Source organism: Colobus angolensis, unplaced genomic scaffold (genome assembly GCF_000951035.1).
Source record: "Colobus angolensis palliatus isolate OR3802 unplaced genomic scaffold, Cang.pa_1.0 Scaffold39, whole genome shotgun sequence".
Lineage (NCBI taxonomy): Eukaryota > Metazoa > Chordata > Mammalia > Primates > Cercopithecidae > Colobus > Colobus angolensis.
This window is the reverse complement of record NW_012117265.1, coordinates 3,950,283-3,965,718: the sequence shown is the minus strand read 5'-3', so window position 1 is coordinate 3,965,718 and position 15,436 is coordinate 3,950,283. Positions and strand designations below refer to the sequence as shown.

Here is a 15,436-nt window from a genome sequence, read left to right as displayed (position 1 = left end):
CCATTCCAAAGTTATATTAAGATTATTTGAACTCGTACCCACTTAACTTCAATAGCATACAAAAACTCTGCTATACAACTGCACACTTCTGTTGTAATTTTTGTATTTTTAGTAGAGACAGGGTTTCACCATGTTGGCCAGGCTGGTCTTGAGCTCCTGACCTCAGGTGATCCACCTACCTCAGCCTCCCAAAGTGTTGGGATTACAGGAGTGAGCCACTGCACCCAGTCAAAACTTTAATAGCCCTTATGAGGATTACATTTACCATTCCAAAGTTATATTAAGATTATTTGAACTCGTACCCACTTAACTTCAATAGCATACAAAAACTCTGCTATACAACTGCACACTTCTGTTGTTATTTTTGTTGCAAAATATATCTTTATATATTATATACATAAAACATACACTTACCATTTTTATTGATGTTTTAAAAATCCAGTAAAAAGTAAAAGCTGGAGTTACATACAAAAATACCATAAATGTGTTTTTATATTTTTCAATGTACTTACCTTTACTGGAGATCTTTATTTCTCCACACAACTTGAGTTACTGTCTAGCATCCTTTTATTTTATCCTGAAGAACTCCTTTTAGCATCTCTTTTATGTTTATTTTATTTATTTATTTATTTATTTATTTAAGACAGAGTCTCACTCTGTTGCTCAGGCTGGAGTGCAGTGGCAAGATCTCAGCTCACCACAACTTCTGGCTCCCGGGTTCAAAAGATTTTCCTGCCTCAGCCTCCCAAGTAGCTGACACTACAGGCATGCACCACCGTACCGGGCTAATTTTTGTATTTTTAGTAGAGACAGGGTTTCACTATGTTGGCCAGGCTGCTCTCAAACTCCTGACCTCGTGATCCACCCGCCTCAACCTCCCAAAGTGCTGGGGTTAAAGGCATGAGCTACCACACCCAGCAGCATTTCTTGTATGGCAAGTGTAGTGGTAACCTTTCTTGGCATTAGTTTTTCTAGGAATGTCTTAAATTCTCCCACATTTCTGAACATTTCTGGTGAATACAGAATTCTTGGTTGATAGTGTTTCTTTTTCAGTTCTTTTTTTTTCTTCTTCTTCTTTCCTTTTTAATTTTTAATGACCAAAACAAAGCATCTAAAACCGCAGCTTCTGGAAGAACCACTTGTTCTTGCCTGTCTTGTATCTCTCTTCAAACTTGACCTTGGCCTCTCGTTGGGCCTTGCATTTAAGAGCAGGATCTCTGAAGACATCCTTATTGATGACAGTTTTGTCCAAGGGGATATCCACAGAGTACCTTGTGGGCATTAGGTGATTGTTGTTATAAACTTTCACAAAAGACTTGATCTTTGACCTCTTGGCGATCTTCTTCTTGCCCATGGCAGCTGTCACTTTGCGGGGGTAGTGGTCAATTCCAGCCACCAGAGCATGGCTGTAGGGGCGATCTGAGGTGCCATCATCAATGTTCTTCACGATGACGGCTTTGTGTCCAGACTAGCGTCCAGCCAGGACAAGCACCACCTTCCCAGGTTTCATGAACTTGCCCATTTCGGCAGCAACCACTCAGGCCTACAGCAAAAAGGGCTCTTTTTCAGTTCTTAAATATGTCATCTCACCGACTATGTCCCTCATTATTTCTGATGATATATTTGTTATTAATAGTATTGAGAATCCCTTTATGTAAGGAATCACTTCTTTCAGCACTCTTTGTCTTTGCCATTGGACATTTTGATGATAATGTGATTCACTGTGGGCCTGAGTTTCTCTCTTTTTAAAAAAAAATTTTTTTTTTTGAGATGAAGTTTTGCTCTTGTTGCCTAGGCTTGAGTGCAATGGTGCAATCTCGGTTTACTGCAACCTCCGCTTCCCAGGTTCAAGTGATTCTCCTGCCTCGGCCTCCCAAGTAGCTGGGATTACAGGCACCTGCCACCGTGCCTGACTGAGTTTCTCTTACTTGGAGTTTGTTGAGCTTCTTGGATTTAAAGATTCATGTGTTTCATCAAATTTGGAAAGTTTTGCTTAATATTTCTTCACATTTTACTTCTTCCCCTTTATTTCTCTCTTATCTTTCTCCACTTTCCATAATGTGTAGTTGATCTGATGCATGGTGTACTACAGGTCCTTTAAGTTCTGTTTGGTCTTCATTCTTTTTCCTTTAGTCCCCTCAGAGTTGATATTTTTCAAAAGTTCTATCTTCAAATTTGTGGATTCTTTCTTCCACATGCTCACGTCTTCTGTGAAAGAGAAGATGTAACCAGTGACCAAAGAACTAGTGTTAGGAGTTTGGCTTTACAAAGAAAATAGCTCCATATTATCTTATTTAGGATTGGCAGGTATTTTATTTAGAAACTATTTTAAAAAGAAAATAAAAAAGGATATAATGTAGAAAGCAAAGTGCAGAAAACTTTAAAAAGAACACTTACATAAAAACATTTAAGAGGAATTAAAACAGTTCCTTCTCTGAGAATAAATGAAAATGTGAATAAATGGATAGACAATGAAAAGGTGGAAAAGCTCATATAATAGTGCTTTTTATCTTCTGCCATGGACCCTGGTGAACTGAACAAAGGAGGATGAACACAGGAATAAAGACAAAGATAAAAAGATCTGTTTTAAAAGAAGGGGTCAGGGGGCTCCTTGCTTCCAGTGAACAAGGGCCCTGAGCTTCTAGAGCCCTTTGTATCTATTGAGTAAAGGAAATAGAGAGTAGGGGGTGATTGTCAGCCAGCTGCATGATTTAGTGCAGGCCTGCATGTCTGTTTTTTTTTTGTTTTTTTTTTTTTGAGATGGAGTCTCACTCTGTTGCCCAGGCTGGAGTACAGTGGTGCGATCTTGGCTCACTGCAAGTTCCGCCTCCTGGGTTCACACCATTCTCCTGCCTCAGCCTCCCGAGTAGCTGGGACTACAGGTGCCCACCACCACACCCAGCTGATTTTTTTGTCTTTTTTAGTAGAGACGGGGTTTCACCATGTTAGCCAGGATGGTCTTGATCTCCTGACCTCGTGATCCACCACCTCAGCCTCCCAAAGTGCTGGGATTACAGGCATGAGCCACTGTGCCCAGCTGCATGTCTGCTTTCTTTGGATAGTAGGCTCCAGATGTTCCAGTAGATAACCTCAAGGAGCATAGTGCCATGAAGTGATTGCCCTCAGCATACCTTCTGTGGGCGCAGATGTGAGTTTGCCCACGTCCTGCATTCATGATAAACAGTTTGCTGTTTGATCATATAGCCTCCAGTGGAATGCTGAGTTGGTCACAACCCTCAGGCTTTAAGCTCCCAACATCTCCCCCTTTCTATTTTTGCATTACTTGAATGAATGTAAGGCCAGGTTGGGCAGCTCTCATTTTGTGATTGGCAGTCCATCCAATTTTACAGAGTATGAAAAGCAAACAAGGACAGAACAGCATTATTCCCAGAACAATATATGAGAAGTTAATGTGGCACTTTAGATAGGTCCAAGGGTTGAGGCTCTCCAGACCTCACTGGAATTCGGTCCATGCTTCTAAAGAAGGCTGAAATTCTTGAGTTTGCTTATTTAAATCAAGAATTTTGCTTTGTAATTCACCAATATCAAAGGTGATATTGGATGTGAAAGCTCCCTGCAAATGGGCTGTCACAAGGTCCCATAGATACTCACTTTGCTTATATTCTAAGTTGGTTACACAAATATGAGTGTGATTAAAATGACAGCACAATTGTTGTTGTAATTGTAAGCTTTGTACTTGTTCCCCTAACCATAGAACCATGGATTTCAACATTGCCACTTCGGTTTGTAACTCAGTGTTAATTTTACTCTGAAATTGCCATGTTTTGTTGGTGGTACCAGTCTCGTTCTCTATGTACTGAACTGTTTGAACAGAACTACGCAAAGCTACAGAGAACATTACTACAGAAGTTACTAGTGTGACCGAGGAAATAACAGCAAAAATTATCATGCCTAAGGCTTTACGGATACAATGAGTAAGCTGAGTTAGAAGAAGTTTCATGACAGGCGGATCACGAGGTCAGGAGATCAAGACCATCCTGGCTAACCCGCTGAAACCCCATCTCTACTAAAAAATACAAAAAACTAGCTGGGCGAGGTGGTGGGTGCCTGTAGTCCCAGCTACTCGGGAGGCTGAGGCAGGAGAATGGCGTAAACCTGGGGAGGTGGAGCTTGCCGTGAGCTGAGATCTGGCCACTGCACTCCAACCTGGGCGACAGAGTGAGACTCCGTCTGAAAAAAAAAAAAAAAAGAAGATGTTTCATGAAGTGTAAAGCGGCCCAAGGCTCAGATGGATTAACAGGAATCCATACCCCAAGTATGTGACCCAGAATTATCAAAGTAGAGATGTGTTAGCACTGTGCTATGATTAATATAGTGACAGAATTGACAAGATTTACATGTCAACTGGGTATTGTTTACCTGGAGCTGGTCCTTCTTAGCTGCCATAAAGACATAAGGATTAAAAACACAAACCGCAAATTTAGTGGTGATATTCTTTACAAATGTAACATCAAAACTGCGTCGAGTAGCAGTACTAGTAACAGAGAGTACCCCTACACAGATACTACCATTTGTAAATAGGACTGCTGCTTTCCATACGGTTTCTTGAATTGGACCTTTCCTACCTAGATGTTGCCACTGAAGAAGATGCAGGCTAAAGCCTGTTCCATGCCAAGCAACCCAGGCAGCAGAATGGGATTGGATCCCGGTGTGTTATAAAGAAGAAGCATTGGCCGGGCACGGTGGCTCATGCCTGTAATCCCAGCACTTTGGGAGGCCAAGGTGGGTGGATCGCAAGGTCAGGAGATCGGGACCATCCTAGCTAACATGGTGAAACCCCATCTCTACTAAAAATACAAAAAAATTAGCCAAGTGTGGTGGTGGGCGCCTGTAGTCCCAGCTTCTCGGGAGGCTGAGGCAGGAGAATGGTGTGAACCCAGGAGGTGGAGCTTGCAGTGAGCCGAGATAGTGCCACTGCACTCCAGCCTGGGCAACAGAGCGAGAATCCATCTCAGAAAAAGAAGAAGCATTAAAAGCCTTCTACCAATGTCAGTGAAGTTTGTGCCATGATGTCTGATTTTCATCTTTACCATCTAGTTGACCTTTAAGTCCCCAATCCACAATGTCTCCAGTTAACATAGTTTGTTTTCTAACCAGTGGGCCAAGACACTGGGTCCATGGAGTGGGGGTAGGAACTACTGAAGGGAATCCATTCCATATAGTCAACACAATTGGGGTGATTGGGCCAGGAATGGTTGGTTAGCACACCACTTACATTATTAGAACTAAGACCTAAAAAGCACATGACTTTTCCATGGTGACTCAACCGTGCTTGAGCTTGACTTGTAAGACAGCTACTATGGTTGAACAGCATCTTTGTAGTGCTACACCAGGGGAGTCCTTCCAGTGGGACCGTATAACTGATGACATTGTTCTGAGAGTCTAACTGTTCTATGTCAGGGGGAGTTAGGGGTACTGGAGTCCACACTCCCTGATCATGATAGATTTCAGGAGGAGTGTCACTCCAAAATACAGGCTGTACTACTGGGGGATTAGGAACATACGCCCAATATGTTTTTGCCTCTGCACAGGGAAAACATACCACACAGGACATTATGGCTAACATGGCCAGGAACATGGAATCAAGGGTTTTTGCCTGGCCCTGATGCTCCAGTAGTTTCTCAGCTTCCTGCATGGTTTTCTTGAGTTGCCCTCAGGTTATGGGGGTTGATGTCATCGTGACTCCGGTCAGCCTTCTCTCCGTCTTTGCACTCAGGCTCAGCTGACTCATGGCCCATACTGGAGGGACCGGGCCCATGGTTGGCCACCATGGATCCCTCCAGTTTCCCATTCCATGGTCACAATGTACCTTGAGGGCACCCAAACGGTTTTGTCCATCTTCTGGAAAAACACAAGCATACCCTCATCCCCACATCAGTAAATCCACCAGGCCTTTCCATTGTCCTTCCGGGGACTTCCATAACACTTTCAGAAGAACTTTCCTCTTTTCCTCTAACACTTGCCAATGTCTTTCTGCTGAAGTCTTACTACCCATACCAGGAGTCAAAAAATTTAAAGTAAATAGGGCTAAACGTAGTTTTGTTTGAGGTAGTAGCTGGTCTCCTATTCCCCCTTTCTGTTTTTTCAACATGTGTTGCAATGTTTGATGTGCCCACTCTATAATTCCTTGTCCTCAAGGGTTGTAAGAAATTCCTGTTTTGTGCATTATAGCCCAAAGCTGTAGGAAATTTTTGAAAAGCATGACTAGCATAAGCAGGTCGATTGGCTGAGACCAGTTCGGTCAGGGAGACCCTAACCCAGTGGTGCCAGAGGAACTAAAGACACACACACAGAAATATAGAGGTGTGGAGTGGGAAATCAGGGGTCTCACAGCCTTCAGAGCTGACAGCCTCGAACAGAGATTTACCCACATATTTATTAACAGCAAGCCAGTGATAAACATTGTTTCTATAGATTATAGATTAACTAAAAGTATTCCTTATGGGAAACAAAGGGATGGGCCGAAATAAAGAAATGGGTCTGGCTAGTTATCTGCAGCAGGAGCATGTCCTTAAGGCACAGATTGCTCATGCTATTGTTTGTGGTTTAAGAATGCCTTTAAGTGGTTTTCTGCCCTGAGTGGGACAAGTGTTCCTTGCCCTCATTCCGGTAAACCCACAACCTTCCAGCGTGGGCGTCTTGGCCATCACAAACGTGTCACAGCGTTGCAGAGATTTTGTTTATGGCCAGTTTTTGGGCCAGTTTATGGACATATGGACAGATTTTGGGGGGCCTGTTCCCAACATCCATTGTCAGTTTTTAATTGTTTATGGACCCCCATATGAGCAAATGACAGACAGTGTCGCTGTACCTGACCAGCTGTCTCACCTGTTTGGCATGTAGCATGCAACATATGAGAATAAGTGTCTATAGTCACATGAACATAGCTAAGCTTGCCAAAGGCTGCTATATGTGTAACATCCATTTGCCAGATTTCTTTTTTTTTTTTTTTTTTTTGAGATGGAGTCTAGCTCTGTCGCCCAGGCTGGAGTGCAGTGGCCGGATCTCGGCTCACTGCAAGCTCCGCCTCCCGGGTTTACGCCATTCTCCTGCCTCAGCCTCCTGAGTAGCTGGGACTACAGGCACCCGCCACCGTGCCCGGCTAGTTTTTTGTATTTTTTAGTAGAGACGGGGTTTCACCGTTAGCCAGGATGGTCTCGATCTCCTGACCTCGTGATCCGCCTGTCTCGGCCTCCCAAAGTGCTGGGATTACAGGCTTGAGCCACCGCACCCGGCCGCCAGATTTCATCTGGAGCCAAGCCTCGTGGATTGCATCCTTCTATGGGTATAACACCAGTGACATGCTGACAAGTGGGACAGGCTTGCACAATAGCTCGAGACTGGCTATGAGGTAGATGAAACATATGGGTAAGGGCAGAGGTGTTTTGATGCAGTAATGCATGAGAAGCTTGAGCTTGTTCAAATACAGAACCAATCAGTTTATCTGCTTTGTCATTGCCTAAAGATAACGGTCCAGGGAGTTGTGTGTGAGAGCGGATATGAGAAATATGAAAAGGAGCAGCATGAGAGTTAACAGCTTGTTGAAGTCTTAGAAACAAGTTAAGCAGTTCTGGCTCTAGTGTATTTTTAATGGTAGCAGTTTCTATGTGACTGGCTACATTTACAACGTAAGCTGAATCACAGACAAAATTAATAGGAGTTGAAGCTGTAATCTCTAAAATTAGAATGACTCAATTAGTTTTGAGCATTAACCTGAAACCCCAGAGGTCCTTATTGTTGGAGTATGTTTAGGTCCATAAATAGCTGTGCGACCTTTGGAAGAGCCATCAGTAAAATAAGTTTGTCCATCTGGAATAGGTTTGTGAAGAGTGATCACAGGAGGAATGAAAGAATGGACTTTATAAAATTGCAAAATTTTGTCTGAGGGATAATGATTATCTATTGCACCTACAAAATCTGTGAGAGCAGTTTGCCATACAGCCGACATTGCCCATGATGAGGCCTGTTGCTGGTAGTCTAAAGGAACAATAATCTTATCAGGGTCACATCCTGTCAGCATTTTTGACCTATGCCTGCCCGTAGTCACAATTTGTATAATTAAGGAAAGATAGACTTGCAAAGTTTTCACTGTTTGATTAGATAAAAATAGCCATTCTATCACTGTTACAGATTTCTCTAATCATTGGCCCAGGAGTCCTGTTGGAGAATGGGGAGTAGGAAAAATAAACAAAAGCAAAGGATTTTGTGGCTGCAGCCGTAAGGCATGTCATTGTTGACGCATTTGCTCAGTTGTAACTCAGCTTCTGCCTCTTTTGTAAGCTGCTGCAGGGAATTTAAAGAAGAATCTCCTTGTGGGGTTTGATAAAGATGTGTAAGTTAAGTAGCAATACCTAGCATTGGTCACAACCAATTAATGCCCCATAACAATTGTTGAAAATCATTTAAAGTCTGTAACCTGTCTTTATGGAGAACGACTTTCTGAGGCCGTACACTCCTCTCTGTAACAATAGTTCCGAAGTAATGGTATGGGGAAGTCGTTTGCACTTTCTCTGGAGCAATTTTGAGCTTCCATTTAACAAGAGCTCGCTTTACTTCTCTGAATAATCGATGCAATATTTGATCTGTAGAAGCAGCCAAAAGAATATCATCCATATAATGAATGATATATGCAGTGGGAACACATTTCGAGGCTCTTTTAATGCTCTTTGCACAAAATGCTGACATAATGTGGGACTGTTACATGTCTTGGGGTAAAACTTTCCATTGATAATGAGAAATAGGTTCTTTTTTATTAATAGAAGGCACAGGGAAGGCGAATCAAAGCTTATCTTTCTCATGTAATGGTATAGTAAAGAAACAATCTTTAAGATCTATTACTACAAGAGGCCAGTCCCTTGGAATGGCTGCAAGGGATGGCAGACCTTGCTGTAATGCACCCATTGGTTTAATCTGTGCATTAATAGCTCTCAAATCATATAGGAATCGCCATTTTCCTGACTTCTTTGGAATTACAAATACTGGTGAATTCCAAAAGCTAACTGACTCTTCAATATGTCATGCATTCAATTGCTCTTTTACTAGCTGATGGAGTTGAGCTAGCTTCTCCTGCGATAGGGGCCACTGATCCACCCACACAGGTTTGTCAGTCAGCCACTCCAGCGGCAAAGCATTGGGTAGAGGAGAAATATCAATGATCCCAATCATAAACCCTGATGTCCCAATCTTTTCCTGTCTTTCCAGTTATTGATATTGGGTTAGGGTTTCCTTGTAGGAATTTTTCTAAACCTTTTCCACTCTGATATCCCATGTCTTTCAGATTTTATTTATTTATTTTTTGTTTGTTTGTTTATTTATTTTGAGACGAAGTCTCACTGTTGGAGTGCAGTGGCATGATCTCAGCTCACTGCAAGCTCCACTTTCCAGGTTCATGCCATTCTCCTGCCTCAGCCTTCCATGTAGCTGGGACTACAGGGACCCACCACCACTCCCAGCTAACTTCTTGAATTTTTTAGTGGAGACGGGGTTTCACCATGTCAGCCAGGATGATCTTGATCTCCTGACCTTGTGATCCGCCCGCCTCGGCCTCCCAAAGTGCTGGGATTACAGGCGTGAGCCACCATGCCCAGCTGTCTTTCAACGTTTTATTTTATTTTATTTTATTTATTTATTTATTTTTGAGATGTAGTCTCGCTGTGTCACCCAGGCTGGAGTGCAGTGGAACGATCTCGGCTCACTGCAAGCTCCACCTCCCAGGTTCATGCCATTCTCCCGCCTCAGCCTCCGAGTAGCTGGGACTACAGGCGCCCGCCACCACGCCCGGCTAATTTTTCGTATTTTTAGTAGACACAGGGTTTCACCGTGTTAGCCAGGATGGTCTTGATCTCCTGACCTCGTGATCCACCCGTCTCGGCCTCCCAAAGTGCTGGGATTACAGGCTTAAGCCACTGCGTCCAGCCTCAACATTTTAAATCCTGGGTTATCAAAGTTTTCATTTGTAAGTCTCATATCCCAAGCTGTAAGTAAGTCTCGACCCCATAAATTCATAGCTATATTTGCAACATAAGGCTGGAAAGCACATGATTGTCCATCTGGACCAAGACAAGATAAAATCTCAGCACTCTGTTGAATGCTTTGAGCAGCCCCTACTCCCACTAGGGATGTGGAGGTTCATCTGAGGGGCCAAGATGGAGGCCAATCTTTACTGGATATTACTGACACATCAGCTCCTGTGTCTACAAGCTCATAAATTTTTTTTCCTTTAATTTGCACTACACAGTGGGTCTATTAGAGGCTATGGGTTGTGATAAATAGATTTCTCGTGTAGTTGTGCTCTCAAACCCCTTATTTACTCATTTCTCCTTTTGTGGAGAAGGGTGTGATTTCCAGGGAATAAGCAATAATATATTCCCCTGGTTCAAAAACCCAAAGATCTTGTGACATTAAAACTACTTGAATTTCTCCTTCATAATTGGAGTCAACTACTCTGGGGATTACTTTGATGTCTTGCAAGTTAAGGCAGTGCCTAAAATTAGTCCCATGTGTCCTGCTGGTAAAGGTCCCCAAATGCCAGTGGGAACTTTGGTAGGTTTGTCTCCTCCAACTAGTGTAATTATTTCTCTGGTGGGGAGATTTAATCCTGTGCTACCTGGTGTTCTTGGGGAGAGGGAATCAATATTCGTCCTGGGACCCACCCCTGAAGTGGGGTTGTGGTCTGAACTGGGAACGCCCTCATTGTGTGAGGGCTCAGGTCCAGGCCCCCTTCTCATTTCCCGACAGGTGGGGTACCATTCTGATGAAATTCGGAGCGGCATTGATTAGCCCAGTGATTTCCTTCGTTACAGCAAGGACAGAGTCCTGGCGTTTTTTCCGCTGACGGGGGCACCACATTGTAAAATCCTTTCTGTTCTGAGATCTGGTGGCATTCCTTTTTAAAATGTCCAGTTTTTCCACAAGTATAACATTTTCCCACTTTGGGGTTTGAGCCTTGACTCCTTTTAGATTTGTCAACTACTAAACTAGCCATTGCTTGCGCTAACATTGTAGGATGATGAAATTCAGTCCCTACATCCTGACAAGCTTTAAGGTAATCCCCCAAGCTCTTTGTGGATCTCACAGGAGCCATTGCACATTTGCAATCTGCATTTTCATTTTCATGGGCTAGAGTTATGGTAAGCATTTCTGTAGCAGAGGCATTGAGGGACCTGATGCTGCACTGCCTCTTGCAGCCACGTGATAAATTGTGCATAAGGTTCCCTTGATCCCTGCATGACAAGTAGAAAAGACTGCACTGGAACTCCCTCTTCAGGAATTGTGCTTCAAGCATGCTTGGCAGCTAAGGTGGACTGGTGGTAAGCAGACTCTGGGAGTGTTAATTGTTGTACCAGATCTGAAAAGGGGTCACTGCCTGTCAGCATTTTCTCTGTAGTGTTTCCTTGACCAGAGGTGTGATTCTGCCTAGCCTGGTCTGTGCACATTTCTTGTCAATTTAAACTCCATGTGAGATATGCACTGGTGGATAAGCAAGTGTGAGCCAAATGTTTTATATCAAAGGGTGGGAGGCACATGGCTCCGAACATTGATTCTAACAGCCTTGCAGTAAACAGGCTTTGCACTCCAATATTAAGCACTCTAGCTTTTAATTCCTTTACTAATTTAAACTCTACAGGAGTGCACTCATGTAAAAGATGTTGTGGATCATTTGGATCAGGCCTTACAGTAATAAGAAAAGTGCAGTGCAAGGTCCTAAAGGTTCCCCAGCCATAGCAGCAGCATGCAAAATTTTGTATACGTGGGTTTCTACTTCTGCCACTGGATGGGGTGGCAGACGCCAGTTCTCCTCTCCTATTTCCTGCTTAGCAAGCAGCCAATTCTCCTCCCCTTTCTCCTGCTCATTATTTGCAATAGGCGCTGTCAGAGGAACAAATGATGTTTTTAATTCTTGAGACTCAGAACCTGACTCCTGTTGTCCGACAGAATAAGAAGAAGATAATGGCAGTAGGACTGTGTAAACCAAACCCCAAGCAGAAAAAACAGAAGGGTCTACTTTGAGACCTTTTTGATGAGCTCGTTTCAATCCCTCTTCTGCTTTGTCCCAATTTTCCACATTGAGAGTGCCTGCCTGCAGAAACCATGGGTTATGTGTAATAACCTCCTGCAGAAGCCTAGTTAATGTCTGTGAATTAACTTCAGCTCCAGACTGTTTCAACAGAACTTTAAGCAACTGCATATAATGTTTTCCTTCAACAGATAAATTCTGCCCCATGTTACCCTGATTAAGAAACTTCCCATTCCCAGTACTTCTTTAGAGCACTGACCTTATACTCCCTGCTGGCAGATTTTTTCCAGGGTCCTCGTTCATCTTGTTAGTTTCACTTCCTCTGCTCCAGCAGACCTTCTTCATTCACATCCTTGAAGTCCCTGTTTGTCACGCCACTTTGCCACAGACCCTGGTGGACTGAACAAAGGAGGATGAACACAGAAATAAAGACAGAAACAAAAATATCTGTTTTAAAAGAAGGGGTCAGGGGGCTCCTTGCTTCTAGTGAACAAGTGCCCTGAGCTTCTAGAGCCCTTTGTATTTATTGAGTAAAGGAAATAGGGAGGAGGGGATGATTGTCGGTCAGCTGTTTGATTTAGTGCAGGTCTACATGACCGCTTTCTTTGAATAGTAGGCTCCAGATGTTCCAGTAGATAACCTCAAGGAGCAGAGCACCAGGGAGTGATTGCCTTAGGCATAACTTCCGCTGGCAGGCACAGATGTGAGTTTGCCCACGTGCTGCACTCATGATAAACAGTTTGCTGCTTGATCATATAGCCTGCAGTGGAATGCTGAGTTGGTCATGACCCTCAGGCTTTCAGCTCCCAAAAATCTTCACTATTGAGAATTCCTTCATGTGAGGAATTACTTCTTTCAGCAATCTTTGTCTTTGCCATTTGACATTTTGATGATAATGTGACTCACTGTGGGCGTCTCTGAGTTTCTCTTACTTGGAGTTTGCTGAGCTTCTTGGATTTAAAGATTCATGCCTTTCATCAAATTTGGAAAGTTTTACCTATTATTTCTTCACATTTTAATTCTTCCCCTTTATTTCTCTCTTATCTTTCTCCACTGGCCTCTCACAAGACAGGGTTGTCCCACACAATGACACTTTTCTGCCTGGGGTTCACCTGTACAGGTGACTTGAAGGATTCCTCTCTTCTCTGACCTCACCTTTTTGTGCTACACCTTGTTAATCATAGTACATTTGCAGAGCTGATACCCTGCTCATGGAACAAGACACAGGATGTAGGAGTGATGAGCAGGAGACAAGAAGTTTGCACAAAAAGAATTCTAACACTTTGGATTTAAAGCATTCTGAATATAGACAAGTCCAATTTTAGAAACAGCAAAATAATAAGAACAGAAATTTTTCACAAGGACTCAAAAGCAAACACCCTCACTCACTACCCCATATAGAACTAATCCTTGAAAACCATGCAAGAGAAAATGAAATCCGTGCAATGAACAGATTTTTACTTTCTTGGGAAGTCACTAGACTGCCTCACAAGGACAGGGATCATCCATTTTGTGTTCACCACTAACTTACCATTATTATGGCAAATCTTGGAACACAAGACATGCTTAAGAGCAACTATTTGCTGCATTACAAATGAAGAAGTAATGAGGCCAGCCTGCCCCATCAAGGTTAAGTTTCTAGGCCGGGCGCGGTGGCTCAAGCCTGTAATCCCAGCACTTTGGGAGGCCGAGACGGGCGGATCACGAGGTCAGGAGATCGAGACCATCCTGGCTAACGGTGAAACCCCGTCTCTACTAAAAAATACAAAAAACTAGCCGGGCACGGTGGCAGGTGCCTGTAGTCCCAGCTACTCAGGAGGCTGAGGCAGGAGAATGGCGTAAACCCGGGAGGCGGAGCTTGCAGTGAGCTGAGATCCGGCCACTGCACTCCAGCCTGGGCGACAGAGCTAGACTCCATCTCAAAAAAAAAAAAAAAAAAAAAAAAAAAAGTTTCTAAAGTTCTCCAGCAACATGTCTCTGTACAGGTTTTCCCAAAGAAAGTCCAGTAATGCCCACTCCTCCAACGATAAATCACCGCCATTTACTTGAAGGTCAAGCAGTTCTAAAGCATCACACATATATTCTGGCTCAGGCAATGAACATCTTCAAGAATGTACCAGGATGGAGGTCGCAGGAGGATGATGGATGGGCTGGTAGCACTAGGGAAGGAGACTCAAAACAGGAATTCAGACATGTCCTTGAGGCCTCTTATTACCTGCCCCATGACTCACTTCTCTCCTCTTTTACCCACAGACACTGAACTATCTTCTAGGCTTATGGCTTTAATGGCTTCACTAGCATATAGTTGACCTGATTTTTCCACTATGTTGTAAAAACTCATCCAGTGGCTGGGTGTGGTGGCTCATGCCTGTAATCCCAGCACTTTGAGAGGCCGAGGTGGGTGGATCACCTGAAGTTGGGAGTTCAAGACCAGCCTGACCAACATGGAGAAACCCCGTCTCTACTAAAAATAAAAACTCAGCCGGGCATGGTGGCACACGCCTGTAATTCCAGCTATTAGGGAGGCTGAGGCAGTAGAATTGCTCAAACCTGGGAGGTGGAGGTTGCAGTGAGCCAAGATTGCGCCATTGCACTCCAGCCTAGGCAACAAGAGCGAGACTCCATTAAAAAAAAAAAAAAAAAAAAAGAGTAGGGGAGAATGAATATTGAGAAGACAACTAGCTATTATTTGACCTGTAAAGTCAGAGAGTATTTTCTTTTTTTTTTTTTTTTTTTTTGAGATGGAGTCTAGCTCTGTCGCCCAGGCTGGAGTGCAGTGGCCGGATCTCAGCTCACTGCAAGCTCCGCCTCCCGGGTTTACGCCATTCTCCTGCCTCAGCCTCCTGAGTAGCTGGGATTACAGGCGCCCGCCACCTCGCCCGGCTAGTTTTTTGTATTTTTTGGTAGAGACGGGGTTTCACCATGTTAGCCAGGATGGTCTCGATCTGCTGACCTCGTGATCCGCCCGTCTCGGCCTCCCAAAGTGCTGGGATTACAGGCTTGAGCCACTGCGCCCGGCCCATTTTCTTATAAATAAGAATAAAGAGGCCAGGAGTAGTGGCTCACATCTATAATCCCAGTACTTTGGGAGGACAAGGCAGGTGGATCACAAGGTCAAGAGATCAAGACCATCCTGGCCAACATGGTGAAATCCCATCTCTACTAAAAATACAAAAATCAGCTGGGTGTGATGGTGCATGCCTGTAGTAGTAGCTGCAGTCCCAGCTATCTGGGTGACTGAGTCAGGAGAATCGCTTGAACCCAGGAGATGGAGGTTGCAGTGAGCAGAGATTGCGCCACTGCCCTCCAGCCTGGCGACAGAGCAAGACTCTGCCTCAAAATTAAATAAATAAAAGAATAAGGAAGCTGGGCGCGATGATTCATGCCTGTAATCCCAGC

General features: G+C 43.8%; 1 pseudogene; it reads right to left on the bottom strand.

Moving 5' to 3' along the window:
• Positions 1 to 1,081: 1,081 nt before the first annotated feature.
• On the bottom strand, positions 1,082 to 1,522 carry LOC105520903 (annotated as a pseudogene).
• Between the last annotated feature and the right edge of the window lie 13,914 nt (positions 1,523 to 15,436).